The sequence below is a fragment of the Chrysemys picta genome, chromosome 6, assembly GCF_011386835.1.
Source record: "Chrysemys picta bellii isolate R12L10 chromosome 6, ASM1138683v2, whole genome shotgun sequence".
Lineage (NCBI taxonomy): Eukaryota > Metazoa > Chordata > Testudines > Emydidae > Chrysemys > Chrysemys picta.
This window is the reverse complement of record NC_088796.1, coordinates 83,546,638-83,562,640: the sequence shown is the minus strand read 5'-3', so window position 1 is coordinate 83,562,640 and position 16,003 is coordinate 83,546,638. Positions and strand designations below refer to the sequence as shown.

The window sequence follows — 16,003 nt, the reverse complement described above, 5'->3', positions numbered from 1 at the left end:
TTTAAGTGAGGAGTTACTGTATAGGAGTTGAAGAAAGATCTGTTTCAGGGCCTGGAGAAAGGCAAGGAGTGCCATTACGAGATGTCTGGTGAAAGATACGTGTGACGGGTTGGATCACAGAAACCCCCTCGGGACTGCCAGCTGATGTGCTGGGACTACCTCTGAGCCCGTTTTCCCTGCCAGCTTGGGACTTCAGTACCTTGCCTTGTTTGAGCCAGACACGCTTGCCTGCTGCAAACACAGATCCAAGTCTGAACCACGTCCCCCACAAGCTGCAGGTTTAACCGAAAACAGCTTAAGAAGTGCTCCTGTCTCCAGCACTCAGATATCCTGCTCCCAATGGGGTGCAAACCCCAAATAAATCTGTTTTACTCTGTATAAAGCTTATACAGGGTAAACTCATAAATTTTTCGCCCTCTATAACACTGATAGAGAGAGATGCACAGCTGTTTGCCCCCCCAGGTATTAATACATTCTCTTGGTTAATTAATAAATAAAAAGTGATTTTAATAAATACAAAAAGTAGGATTTAAGTGGTTCCAAGAAATAACAGACAGAACAAATAAAATAAAATACCAAACAAATTATCAAACAAAATAAAATAAAACACACAAGTCTACGCTAATACAGTAGGAAACTAAATGGAGGTAAATCTCACCCTCAGAGATGTTCCAATAAGCTTCTTTGACAGACTAGCCTCCTTCTAGTATCGGCCCAATCCTTTCCCCTGGTACAGTCCTTGTTGCAGCTCAGGCGGTAGCTAGGGAATTTTTCATGACTGCAGCCCCCTTTGTTCTCGTCCATCCCCTTATACATCTTTGGCACAAGGCGGGAATCCTTTGTCCCTCTCTGGGTTCCCACCCCTCCTTCTAAATGGAAAAGCACCAGGTTAAAGATGGATTCCAGTTCAGGTGACACGATCACATATCACTGTAGGACTTCATTACCCACTTGCAGGGCACACAGGTATACAGGAAGACTTTCAAGTAAACAGAGCCATCTACAGTCAATTGTCTTAGTTGATGGGAGCTATCAAGATTCTAAACCACCATTAATGGCCCACACTTTGCATAACTACAATAGGACTTCAGAGTTGCATTTTATATTCCTAGTTTCAGATACAAGAATAATGCATTCATACAAATAGGATGAACACACTCAGTAGATTATAAGCTTTGTAATGATACCTTACAAGAGACCTTTTGTATGAAGCATATTCCAGTTACATTATATTCACACTCATCTCATATTTTCATAAAATCATATGGGATGCAACATCACATACAAAGTAGAAAATTAAAGTTGTACTGATACTGTTTGAAGTACATGTGAGCTGTGGTGGATTTTTTTAAATTTCCCCAAGGAAAGCTCTATTTCGCTATCTATCAAAGCATTATATTGTGCTCATCATCATATCCGAGTGCCTAACTTGGGCCTCTCTTTGAAAATCTATATCTACTCTACAGGTAGGAGTGGCAGAATTCTATTTTTTTTTTATAGTTTTGATGGATAATATTGATTTTTTAAAGCATTATTTTAGATTTTCATCAATTTAAATGGTCAGTTTCATAAAATTATGGGTTTTAAGCATTTTTTCAATTTTTATCTATTTAAATTTTCACAGTTGTGGGAAATTATGAGAGGGTCAAACAATAACTATTTAATGACAGTAGATGATGAAACTCACAAAGTTAAAGTTTTATAACCATTAAAACAAATTGCCAACAGCACGTAAAATTATACACAGTAACTCTCCTTAAATCAAACCGTAATAAGTTCTCAAGCAGCATTTTTCTTACTTCGCCTGTCAATCTTGATTATTAGTGGTGCAAATATTTTTAGTTGGTTTGGGTGTGTGGTGAAATTAGTGTTTACTGACATAAATATCTAATTCTTCCAAGTCTGTTTATAAGCTGAAAAACCTGTGGGCTTGGGAGATTCCCCTGCTGTGAAAAGGAGAATTGTACTGTATGAACTGATGCTGACTGAATGTGAAAGGGAAGAAGAATGATAAATCTTTCGAGACTCCCTCATGTGGGCTTGGTGGCTGGTGTATGCAAATCATAATGAGAATGCTTCTGCAATAAGTTGTGCTGGTGATCAATGATCAGTATTTTCCACCATCTTTCCATTATGTCCAAAATGGCAGCATTTTGATAAGCCCCTTGGGGCAGGGACCATCTTGTTGTACAGCTCCTAGCACAGTGTGGTCCTGGTCCAGGACTGGAGCTACTAGGCGCTACAGTAATACAAATAATAAATAATAATAACTGACCTCCTCTGCAACTGGTCCCATGTACGTTTTGTACAGATAAAGTAGAAAGTGGTACCTTATGTTCATAGTTGAATTGTGTAAATGTAACTGGTTAGGTGATAATTTAAATATGGCTAAACATAACTGTGGCTATATTGGGACTGTAAACTCTTTCCCTCGGCCTTCTCTGCTCTGCAGAATCAATTATTTTGCCTAATATCTCAACAGCTGTTAATAAGGCACTTTCTGCCATGTATACAGCAGTCTGCTTTACTAAACCTCATCTTCAGGACGGAGCACAGCTGCTTGAAGTAGCATCTTGTTGCAGATGAATGCAGGAGTGGCGCCAGGGTTTTTGGTGCCCTAGGCGGGGGTCCTTCCGCGCTCCCGGTTGTGATCGGCAATTCTGCAGCAGGGGGGGGTCCTTCCTCGCTCCCAGTCTTCGGGGCACTTCGGCGGCGGGTTCCGGAGCGAGTGAAGGACCCGCCACAGAATTGCCGCCGAAGACCCGGAGCGTGGAAGGACCCCCCGCTGCCGAATTGCCGCCCCCCCCAAATCCTGGTGCCCTAGGTGACTGCCTAGGTCGCCTAAATGGAAATGCCGGCCCTGGATGAATGCTGTATGTATGTGGAGGAGGATGGGAGAAGAGAATAAATAGGAGAAGTTCCCTCACCAGCAACTTCCCTGCCTAGCCAGCCCCTCCAATCACCCTGGCTCAGCACTGCCTGTGTACCAGGTTCACAGTCTCAAAATGTATAATGCCAATCAGCTTTTCAGTCCACCTGGTTTCAAAGGAGCCACAATCTAGGAGAATTCAGAGTGTCTGTATAACCCATCAGCAGGTAAAGAGGACATCAGTAGACTTTGATTCAATAGGATACTATTGTTCATTTATACTACAATAAAACCAGGAGCATACCATAAATATATTAAGAGCTAGAGATGTATCTGACCCATGAAGTTCAGATCCATAAGTGAACCTTCCCAAAGTTTTGATTTGGATCCATCTCTACTAAGAACATGTGTAGATTTAAAAACAAAAACAAACAAACAAACATGAACTGTTTTTCTCTGTATACTTGCAGCCTATATCGGGCAGAACTCAAAAGGAACCTTCAGTATTAAGATAACATTTTCAGTTTGTCTAACTCATGACTTTGATTTCAACTAGTTAACACCCATCTGCCTTTGGGTGGTTTGAAAATAAATTAAAACTAATTCAGTACTAAATAAACATCTTGCCTCTCCCAGTTCATTTCTTATATCTTTGTTATTCTTAACCCAAACACTGAGTTAGTGATTACCAAATTACTCTGAGCATATCGAAACATAACCAATCACAGTGGTATAAATGGGCAGAGGTGGCCATCCATTAAACAAATCAGCCAGCCCTATGAGGTGTGCATTCAAATAAAAACATTGGAGAACTAAACATTTTGTTGTTAGTATAGAGTAAGTGGATGTTTTGTCCAAATGACATTAACAAAATGAGTTAGGCACAAATCCAAAGTCTTCCATGTGCATCAGAAACAATAAATAAAACTGTGTTCTACAAACATTCACATGTCCATTTCTTCCTCAGTTTCTTCATTGAACATATAGTTATCATGCTTGTCTGTACTTAACTAATGGGTAGCTGCATTCATTTCCCTCAGGTATGTATCTCCGTCCAATATGTATTTTGCAGCATTGTGCAAAGCATTGTGGCTTTCATTTATTTTTCTTTTTAATTGGTCAAAATTTCTCTTTCTTGGCGTGAAAGGCTAGGCTCAGGTCTGGGAAGAAACTAAATAACTAACTGCTTCATCTATAAAACAATTTTGGGTCCAAGCAGCTTTTTCAAAGTCACTCATGATTCCTAGAAGTGTAACAATTCAGGCAACACCTTGTTCACCTCTTCAACTGTGCACCTATTGGAATCTAGTGGCTTTTTTTTCATAACATGGATCATACCAAACACAAGGGCTAAGGGCAGGTCTTCACTACAGGGGGGGGGGGGTCGATTTAAGATACGCAAATTCAGCTACGCGAATAGCGTAGCTGAATTCGACGTATCGCAGCCGACTTACCCCGCTGTAGGGATGGCGGCAAAATCGACCTCTGCGGCTTCCCGTCGACGGCGCTTACTCCCACCTCTGCTGGTGGAGTAAGAGCGTCGATTCGGGGATCGATTGTCGCGTCCCAACGGGACGCGATTAATCGATCCCTGAGAGGTCGATTTCTACCAGCCGATTCAGGCGGGTAGTGTAGACCTAGCCTAAGTATTCAAGGGCCTTCTTTTTGTGCACACAAAGCCATTAGTGCTTGCTAATGGGCATTTCTACTTGCAGTGTGCCTACACCTGGAAAAGCTGTTAGTTGCCAATGCACAGTCATGTTTTGGGTGTGCTAGTTGCTAAAATTGCATCCGACACTCCCGTTCTTTCAAGCAGAGACTTTACTAGGAAAAAAAGAAGCCAGAATAGGGTAGTCCTAAATAGACTTTTTATGGTTGAAAAACAAAATTATTTGTGATCACAGTGTTTGGAGGGTGCTGCTTTTTAATCTGGTTTATTTTCTTGGGGCACACAAATCTAAATGTTTGTTTTGATTTTAATTACCGGTAGTTTTTCTTTATAACTGCATCTTCAAAGCACTTCACCAGCTATAGCCATCTAACCCTCACACCCTGATAAGAAGTGGGATTAGCCCTGCTTTTATTTTACAGAGAGAGATATTGAGACAAACAGGTGAAGTGACTTGCTCAAGGTCAATGCCCAATCCTGCAATCACTTGATGCATACATGCAATTTTTTTCACAAGGAAGTCCATGGGACGAATCAGCTGATGAAAGTTATACACATAAATGTGTGTTTGCAGGGCTGGGATCAGTTGCCTATAACTACTTTTCCTTGCTAACATGACCCTCTTTGTTTATTGTGCATGACGCATCTCTTTTAAATGAAAGGGGGAAAGATGAATGGGATCCGTCTTATGACATTAAGGAGCCTGTAGTGAAGTCTTTAATCTTGGCAGAAAATGCCTTGTATATCACATCTGTAAATGCTAAAGCAATTTAATTTTGCAGCCATATCGAGAGATCAGAGCAGCTGTTGTCTCACAAGAAACTTAATTACAGTATTTCACTCTGGGACCTAACAGGTAACCTTAAACTACCTTTATCTTTTGTTTTGCTTTTTGAGTTTGGAAAATTCAACACCTCACTTGGTGTAAATTGCCATCGCTTCAGTGAAGTTAATGTAGCTATAGCTTACACCTTTTGAGAATTTGGCCCATTATTTGATGAGCTACAGAGAAGCCCATGTAGCTGCTCAAAGAACTATTTTTCTACTTTGGTCAGGTCTACACTAGGTTTGCTGGTATAGCTATACTGGCAAACCCTCCTAGTGAACACGCAGCTTATACCAACAAAAAAGTGTATTTGGCGGTAAAGCTTATACGAGGGATAGTCAGTAGGAAGATCGTGGGCCAAATCCAGACCGTGAGACGCCTTTGAATGGACCCTGCTGAAATATTTTAATTTACTTATTATCATTATTGGTTTTTTAAATTATTTTCTTCTCTGGAGTCTGGACCTGAACTATACCTTGACCAAGAAATTTGGACCTTAACAAAAAAGAATTGACTACCGCTGGCTTATACTGAGTCTGTGAGCAAAATAAGCTATTTTGATAAAAAATGGACTTTTATGGTGGTGTAACTGCATCCACATTAGGTCTTTTACTATGTAGAAATGTCATAAAAATCACACTCCTAGCTAACGATACTATGCCAGCAAAAGTTTCTAGTGAAGACCTGGCCTTCATCTCTCTCTCCCTCTCTCTAGCTGTGTGAAGCAGATTATCACATATCACAGCAAAGCGGGTCAGTTCCTAGCTTCAGAGGCTGTCAGATTTCTTCACAGTTACTGGATCCAGTTGTCACTAGATAGTCAATTAATTACACTTAACTGGTGTAATGACAACCATAGTCATTGTCCCACCAGCTGCAGAAGAAATGTTATGTTTCAGATGCATCAGGTCAAGATGTTTTTTCATACAGGATATGCAAATGCTAGTCTATGGAGCATTGCTATACTGTACATGCCTCAGCAATCCTGACTGAAGTAATAGAGTGATGAGAGAGAAGATGTCACCTTAAAACAAAAAGGACATGCCAAGACAGGGCAACTTGTTTGACATTTTCAGCACAGGCTTACAAAATTATATATGAAACCTGCCTTAAACAAGGGGAATTTAGTGTTCATGGAAAGTGCCACATTGACTGCCCCAGAGATCAAATTCATCTGCTTATACACAGGTACAGGCCATGGCAGCATGGGCAGTGTAGGTTTCCCCGTCCTCCGATGAAATTCAATCATATACTGCAAAATCTTCGTTAGAGCAGAGAAATGGCTAGAGTGGATCTCATACACTCAGACAGGGGTGTTGGAACAGTTTGTATAGTGGGGGTGCTGAGAGTCATTGAACCAAACTGTAACCTTGTATATGATGGAAACCACTTCAAGCCAAGGGGTGCAGCAGCAGCACCCCCAGGACTCCTTGTTCCAACACCTATTCAGTCAGAGGAATTCATTTCCGAGGAACAACCAGGGGCCTGTTAATTTCATTTCTGGAGAAGGATTAATTTATATAGGGCATGCTCAGTCTACTTCTGCTTGAACTTAACATTCATTTGGTATTGGCTATCTATTGTATTTGGTTTCTCTGTAACATAGTTGTAGGAGCATTTATGAAGAAACCTTTGCTTTAGACCAGGTTAGGGCCATTACGTTTACTAACATCTGGCTAATGAGGTCCAGCACATTTTCTTTTAGTATTCAGTTGATTTTCAGTGGGTAAGAGTAGATCCTGTTCATTATGAAGAGCCCTACAGTAACTAAGGAATGGCTTTTTTAAAGACACTGCCAGATATCATTTGCTCTCACCCTGCTTTGGGTATCAGGTTCAAGTATGTTCTTTCCATCTTCATTGCTCTCCTATCCTGAAGATAGAAGTTAATAAAGAATTCTACCCTTGCTCTAAAATTATAGAGGTGGTTAATACACACACACACACACACACACACACACTCACACACACGTATGTACGTATAGAAAGGATCTCATTCTTTATTAAATTCAGTAGTTTTGTAGAGTAATCTTTGTGAAACCCTTTCCTTAAGAGTATTTGCACTCCCATTGCAAATGTTTCACTCAAATTTGCTGTATCACTGTCCCTTTTGTCTCCTTTACCCCTTCTCAGCTCTCTGCCTTCTTATATACTACCCCATATTCCTAGATTAGCCTCCTAAAACATCATCTCTTCCATGAAATATTCCAGCTCTAACCGCCACTCCCCTGTTCTGTCTTGTTTGTTCTCTCTGTTTTCTCATGTGCTTTTAGGCTTATTTCTGATAGGTGCTGAGTTGTCCTAAAGGCGCTCTCTCTCTCTATCCATCATAGGGTTTTCTACCAGTGCCTTTCAACCATAGTATCTGAGTGCCTTCTATATAAAACTGATTGACTGGCAATTCCAAAGTGCCTAATGGCTTTCATGAAGTCTCTGGCTCTTCTCCCTTTTTGGATTATAGAAAATTCTGCTTGGGAGGTAGGGTTTTTTTGGGAGGGAGTGGGGAAGAGAGGGAATGGGGGTGGTTACTGTTAATGTTATGGTACAAAAATGTTACTGAACAGAAAGGTCTTCTGAAAGTTCATTTCGCAGCCAGCTCCCCTCAGCTGAGAATGCTTTGTTCCCGGGTCTCGCATACTTCTTTCTTGGCTTTTTGATCTACTTTGTTCCAGAGAAGCACAACTGTCTTGGCAACTGTGTGTCCTCAATTCTCACTGAAGCTAGTGGAAACTGAAGAGCCTCAGCTCATGCCAGGACTGAGCTCTTCGTTTATAAATCTTTAGGGAAAGAAGCCAAGGCCTGTTATCTTTCTGGCATTGGCCTGTGATAAATGTAACACTGTGTGTTAGATTGTGTCTGTGGGACCCAGCCTGTAATAAAGGCCAATGTGCTGTTGTTCCACTCCAGGAGCAGCACAGGGAGGGAATTTTAGCGCCTGCTGCCTCCTTGCTCCTAGGATCAGAGGAGGAAACACCTGGCATGGAGGTGGAATTTGTCAGCAGTAAATCACAGCTTTGGATGTGCTGACTTAGCTGCATTGGCCTGTGCATTATGGGGCAGAGCCAATGCTCTAACCATTTCCCCTCAGCCAACCTACTGGTGTGGGGAAGTCAACAGGCATGCATTGTCCTTTACTCCTACATACCTGAACATAAGTTGTGGGTAGCCCACCCTGGGAGGTAAGATGGTGGTAAGGGAATGTTTTATACCCCTAATCCCTTATGTGGGTGCACAGTCCACCGCATAATGTAGCCCTTAAGGTATATCTACACTGCAGCTAGGAGGGTGCTTCTCAGGATGAGGAGACAGACATGTGCTAGCTCTGTGTGAGCTAGCGCACTAAAAATAGCTGTGTAGCTGGAGGTAGCATGTGTGGCAGCTTGGGCTAGCCATCTGCATCTAAACCTGCCCAGACCCCCTGGATACGTACTTGGGAGACTAGCCCAGAATGCTGTCTATGCTGCCCCTGGGTATATTACTATGTTTAATATGCTAGCTGAGAAGCAGAGTTAGTTCATGGCTCCCAGATGCAGTATGGACATGCCCTTGGAGAAAGAAACTTAACTTTCCAATATAATCTGAAACAAACTGTACACCTAAACGGCAGCTCAGAGTAGAACAGCACAGATGGCCTCTGCCCTATGGAACTGGGTTTACCTATTACATCTTCAACCATTACAACTTGCCCTTTGTCACAGAAACCTGCTATCTGACAGAAGGCACATGACATTGCACAGGAAACCTTGAGATAGAGGTAGGAAATGCTTTGCTGATAGGCAAACGTAACTCCTACTGGCTTGCTTCTGAGAATGGAATGTTCCACCCATGGAGTTTGCCAGTAGAGTAGGAGTTTCTCATTTGTGTCAGTCAAATCAGAATGCAATGGCAATATTCAAGGATAGGAAGAAAATACAGAGGATAGGTACATCATAAAGTGCTATTGAGATGATGAATATTCTTTTTATAATACCATAAGGTGAAATGTGCATCTCTGGGAGTTTTAACCACATCACTAGCACTATCAATATTTCCTATGAACATATTGCGAGCTAACAAGGCTGACTATGTGAGGATAAACCTGCCATCCATGGTCTCTCTGACTTTGATAATACCCTCAGCAACCTTTGTGGTATGTGCACTACACAATGAAATCATAGCAGTCCTATCTGCATTAATTAATATTGCTAGAGAACATTTTCCTTGTGTCCTGGGCTGAATATAGCAATCAAATCCATTTCCCATAGAAGATTACAGGGTTGTTTTTTTGTTCAGTGGAATAGGGAGGATCCTTGCAGATATCTTTCTACCAGTTTTTAAATGTCACGTGCGTGAGGAATGTTGTGGAAATGCACAGCCTGGCAAAATTCACTTTGTGGTTAAACAAAGTGCCTTTCTCAGGATTGAGGATTAGATTGTACAGTCCTTCGGTACAGACTGTGTCTCATATGGTACAGAGTGCATCGCTGGTGTAACAAAATATAATAATAATAATAATAAAAAATCAATCAATGGATTTATATAAGCATAAAATTGGAGTTATATAGTATTGAATCAGGCCCCATGTGTTTAGAGTTTAACTCAGCCTTGACCTTTACAGTATTTGTGTTACATTTAGGAGAGACTGTGAGGAAAGGATCAAAGGGGAGGTGGGGATTAAAACATCCAATTTAAAAAATAGGGAGAGAAATGGAACAGAGGGCAGGCAGGGTGAAATATCCTAATGAACAAAAAACAAACCTATATACAGTAAAGAGACCCTATACAGGATGCAAACTTGTGCCAGTCAAGCTTTTCAGGAAGGTGGTTCTTTCATTCCTTATATATAACACAAGTTTCCCTTTAACTAGATTTTTTTTTAAAATCACCCTTCAGGAAAATCATGGCCATGGGTGTAGATGACAGGAGGAAAATGTCTCCAATTTTGGTTTAGTTTTGTAAAACCTACAAACCCAAGCAATAGTTTGTGAGGCATGCAAAAACTTCAAATTTTGTGAGGTTTGTCCTCCCTATTATAAATCCCTTTACAGAAAGATGATAAAAGGATTAATGATTATTTGTACTCTGTACTCTACCACTTCATCCTTTTATTATACTTAGAAATAAATGTGCTGTGTTTTAGGACCACATCATTTAGTCATGATGAAGATGTATCTCTGCAATATTTTACCCAATGCTATAGTGTGATAAAATTTTGGCATGACCTCATTTTGTCCCCAAGATAATCCAAACTTCTTTTGACTGATTTTGTTTCAGGAAAAATTCAAGTCAAATGAAACAATTTAATAGATATGTTAAAACTTACTTTGGAATATATGCTTGTTTTTGCTTTGTCATTGTCATCCAGTCACCCCTACCCAGGCAGTTAAAGTAAATTCCACTTCCTCTGTGTTTCTTCTGTTAGAAATAAAGGAGGTGAACAAGTGTTCCTCTTTCAAGGGTAAAGCCAAGGAAGAAGCTCCCAATAAAATGGATCATTATCTCCCATGTGGACTGAAACAGGACAACTATTTCCGTATTGAATGAAACATAATATTTCCACAAGGACTGAACTTCTTAAGAGTCCTTAATGGTAATGTTTCTTTGATTTTTTTTTCATTCTGCTGACAAGTTTTAAGAGTCAGATCCCACTTCAGCACCCAACCAGCTCTATATGGTTTGGTTCTCAAAATAAGTCATTGTGCAGACCACGCAATAAAGGTACTCTGGCTCACTGATGTTCCATGGGCCATAGGTTGAGAAACACTGACACAGAGCGTCCCAAAGTACCATCCAAGTGGTACTCAGTACACACCAGTTGTTTGTTGTTTAGTAAGAGATAGTTATGTCTATATTAATAACCCTGGAAGTCCAATCAACCTGATCTAGTGAAGATGAAAAGTTAACTTATCTTTATCAGCAGTCAAAATAATAGAGTCAAAGCCAGATATAAATAAAAACTGAACAATGGTTTTCAGGTTCCAAATAGATAAGAGAAACCATGTTCCTCTATTTATTTTTAAAAAGCATAATTTAATTTGTTGTTGGTAACTACATAGTTAATTTTTTTTTAAAGAATGTAATTAATGTATTAACCCAGTCTCCGGGAGGGGGCCTTATTCATAACTGGTTAAAAGCTTTTGACCAAAACTCATAATAAGCTACAAAGCATTTTTCTGAATTCTATTGTAGCATTTTCTTGGTATTTTTCCCATAATTTTTCCCCTGTGCAAAAAGTTATTCAAGGAAATCTCCTTCATGTTATTCACTATTAATATGAAGAGATTGCTTCTTGAGCAGAGACCAACTCTCACCATATTTCAGCCATGTGGGAATTCTACTTCTATCAGGGAGGCTTTGATAATGACTCCATCCAGAAGGATGATGACTCTCCGCTAGCTTTTACACACCATGATGGGTATAGATTCTCCAGATAGCACATTTTGCTAATGCACAGGACCCTTTAACCGTTGAGTGAAGAGATATAGACTAGGCTAACAAGGATCAAGACTGAGCTCATGCCTTTTAACTCTAAAATATCCTCCTAACAGATACAATATAATGGTCAATATTCATCATGGTAAAGGCTAATACTAGAGCATATCATTATCTATCTATCTATCTATCTATCTATCTATCTATCTAATCACCATAGTATCAGAATGCCAGCCAGGTAAATTCAATAGCAAAATCCCTAGTGGAGCTCATGGAGTCTCTGGCACTCCTTGTTGTTTTTTCTTAGTGCTCACAAAAGGAGGTAAAAAGTGCAGTGGCAGATTAAATTCATTGTTTAAAAACACTATGTAATGGACATTGGAAGGAATAATATGAAATACTCATACACATTGCAAATTAACTGTAACCACTCCGGAAAAAGACCTGGAGTTATTGAGAACAGCTCAGTGAAAATCTATGCTCAATGTGCAGTTGTGGTAAAAAAAAAAAAAATGTTAGCATGTATGTAAACAGGAGGAAAGGGAAAAAGCAGGAGTCGGAGAAAAACTGAAACCCAAAAGAATTTTTTAAAAGATAGCAGTTCCTGTTGTAAGTGATTGCAGTGTACACAACCCACTTAAAGGAGAGGTTTTATAGACTGAAAAAGGTTTTGGAGGAAACATTTTTTTTAAAAGTTTGTTTTTATTCTAGCCTCCAAGCAGTAACCACATCCTCTGTCTTTCTCCCCAGCTGCTTTTCTTCAACTGACTGACCAGTGCAGTTCCTATGGATAACATTAATATGCAGAGTGAGAACCCTGTCACGCGGTGCTGAGGAAGCACTTCCTACTGACCTTTCTCTTTGTGTGTTTTAGTTAATTTATGGTTTTTAAAGTTTGTTCAGCTGTTAGCTTTGGGGCTGTGTGCCACCTTTTAGCCCAAAATATATCTAAAACAGGGCAGAACAAAACAGGGGAGCTGTATTTCACTGCAAACAGTCAACACTCTGATTGTTTCTCACTCACACATGTACACACCATTATTTGTGTACATTTTAAAAAATGTCCCTTAAGAGCTGGATTGTAACGTGTTGAGGAGGAGGCATGGCCATGACCTTTCTCCCCCTCTACAGAGCAGGTCCACTATGGGGAGCAGTCTGGGCCAGGGATCTACCGGCACAAAGCAGCCCTGAATTTAGCTTAAACTGGCTTCTGCAGGACCCCCCTGCAAAGAGGAATCCTCCAGTAGTGTAGAGCTGTTGTTCTGGCTTCATTATTGTCCCTTCCTGAATGTGGGCATGAGGCAGGTAACCTGAGAAAAGGGGGACAGCCAGGCTGTCCTTGTGCTCAACTAATCCCCAGCTGCTGTAACAGTCCATAGGGGCTATAGTCAGATGGCATATATTAGTGAAGCTTTTAGGTTGCTCTAAATTGTTCCAGGCACAGGACTAGTGTCACGATAACCCTGAGATCAGAAGGGGACATATAGGTGGCTTCAAGCCATCTTCACTGTCCGCAGATTTGCACCAACTGCTCCTCAGCCAGAATGAAGAATTGGGGCCATAGAGTATAGGGATTAATCTCCTACCTCTTAAATGCACTATGCTTCAAGTCAGGAAAAGGAAACTTGTCACTAATACTATGATTGGTTGGAACATACAAAAAGTGATTCCCAAATATGCAGCAAGTTTAGCTCACTCTGACCTGAGAGGGGACATATTAGTAGATGTTTGAGAGTTCTAGAATGAGAAAATCTAAAATTGTCACTGATTTCAGGTTGAATGATTATTTGTGTGATAATTCACAATAGATGTCCATTACTCACTATTCATTATCTTCCTGCTTAAAAAATGTCAGGCATTCCATCCAGGAGCAGAAACGTGTGTAACCAATTACACAGCAGGAATACTCAAAGACAACATTTCTCAAATAACCCACAGTTTTACATTTGTTCATATAACTGACAAAGAAATAAAATACTCGCAGAAATGATCACTAGTTTGTGAGTGATTTTGAAATGAAAAAAAAAAGAGCTAAATTTGCAAGGAATAATTCAGTCATCTCTTATCAACACACAGCAATGTTGCACAACAATTTAAGAGGGGAAAATGTGGCCTAAACTTGATCAAAATTTGAGCGCCCTTGCGAAAGCCTTTGCTTTGAAAAGCAGCTATGTAAATAATGCTGTGTACTCAGAAGCATATCTCAGTATTAAAGAAACTGGGATAAATCTCTTAGGTGTACAAAAATGTAAATATATGTTAGCAAAAACTGCAAGCACAGTAACATAGCAATTTCTGTGGGGCTTTATGAGATTTTGTATATTTGTTCCAGGTTTTCTTTCCAAGGTATTGCACACTACGTTGCTTTTTGGAGGATAATTAGCCAACAAAGCTGAGCATCTGCAGCTCATTTGACTCCTGAACCTATTCTGATTTCTTCAGCTTTTAACGTAAACCTCAGTTTAACTACATGACAAACCTTTCCGCAACTAAATAGTTTCATTTTATTCATTTTTTAAGGAAGCCGTGGGGAAACTGAACATTATTTCCAACTGGTAGTACAGCGTGGAATTTCCACGTTTAAGAAAATCTGCCAGGGATACACCTGAGTTAACTTCCTCTTGGCTTTGATGTTCTTTATTTCTCAAACAATCCCTCTTCTTAGTTGCAAGAAAACTAGTTAGAAAAGATTCCAGATTTCCTTTTATCACAGACCAGAGAAATGAAGTTAAAAGCAAAGAGTTACCTTTTCTAACCCGCTTCATGAAAAAGCCTCAAACTTAAAAGAAAAAACTTACAGAGGTGCTTAACCAAAACAGGCAGAATATCTACTGAATAACCACAAGAATAAATTCCCCTCTCATGTGGGGAGATTATTCAGAAGAGTTGACAGCTCTGCAAAATAACTTTAGCAGAGTTTGATGGCAGGAGGTTGCTGCATAAAAAAAGAGATGAAGGTGACTCAGCTGGGGAGCAAAAGTTTGCAGGACCTTGTCAATTGGTAAAGCTCACTTAAGATCTGCATTTTTAACTAAGATTTCACTTTGCCTGCAAAGTTTTTATAATGGGAACAGTGCCACACTGTAGATTTGAATTTAGAGTCTGTTTTTCTGTATGAAAGAACTTTGGGAGTTTATATTAATTTCCAAAATAAAAATAACAGTGTAGATATTAAGGCTCAGGATGGAGCCCAGGCTCTGAAACCTGGCGAGGGGAGAGGGTCTCAGAGCCCAGGCTCCATCCTGAGCCCAAGCGTCTACACTGTTATTTTTAGCCCAGGAGCCCCAGTGGACGAAGGCTCTGAGACTCCATGCAATGCATTTTTCTTTGCAGTGTAAATACACTTTTATAATCTATCTGAGGAGCCTGGTTCTTCTCTCACTTACACTAGTTCAATTCATGAGTAATTCCTGTATATTTACCTCAGTATAAAAGTGGTGTAAGAGGGGAATCAGGCCCAACGAGTATGTCTACACTCCCAGGCGGAGTCCACACACGTATGCTAGCAGGGCTCGCGCTAGTGCAATAAAATTGCTGCCTAGATGTTGCCTTGAGATTGAGACTCATGCTGGAGCTCTTGCTCTCCGATTCACCCACCCCCCAGGCTTGAGAGCCTGAGCTCCAGTCCAAGCTGCAAGGCCTACACAGCTATTTTTAGCATGCTAGTGGGAGCCTTGGCTACATAAATCTGTCAATCCAGGCTGGGAGACCCACTTTCAGCAGCAGTGCAGACATATGCAAAGAGGGCGGTAAGAGCTATGGGAATTAATACCTTCTTACAATGAAGTAAAGAGAAAAACCAATCAAGGAAACAGAAAAAAAGTTATGAAAACCACAAGCTGTTTCACTCATAATTCTCTTCTGCAACGCTAAAACTGAGACCATCTACAGAAAACAAATCAGGAACGTGTTTTTTTTTGTTTTTGTTTTTTGTGCACAATGCTAGTGAAAGGGCTGCCGTGACTGTCCCTGGTGGGTGGAGCAAAAGGTGGGGGAAGAGGTTGTTATCCATCCAGCTACAGTGCCTTATCGTCTTCTGATGATTTGCAGACTAAATCTGGGACACAGGCAGGAAGGCAATAATGAAGCTGGCTTCTGTTAGCCTAAACCCTGCTGGGATGCCGAAAGCCAGGTTGCAGCGGTGGAAAAAGGCAGCAGCTTTTTCTGCACAGGGGTATTGGGGCCTGTTTCTGTGGTAAATTACTTTTGTAGGGACTACAGGAGATATG

General features: G+C 40.5%; 1 long non-coding RNA gene across 1 annotated transcript in view; it reads left to right on the top strand.

Moving 5' to 3' along the window:
• LOC135984357 (uncharacterized) overlaps positions 1–13,750 on the top strand; it is a 107,583-nt gene extending 93,833 nt beyond the window's left edge. Inside the window, exons 3-4 of the long non-coding RNA XR_010602291.1 lie at positions 10,765–10,932; positions 12,525–13,750. This is a non-coding gene — a long non-coding RNA (uncharacterized LOC135984357). The remainder of the gene's footprint in view (positions 1–10,764; positions 10,933–12,524) is intronic.
• The last annotated feature ends 2,253 nt before the right edge of the window (positions 13,751–16,003 follow it).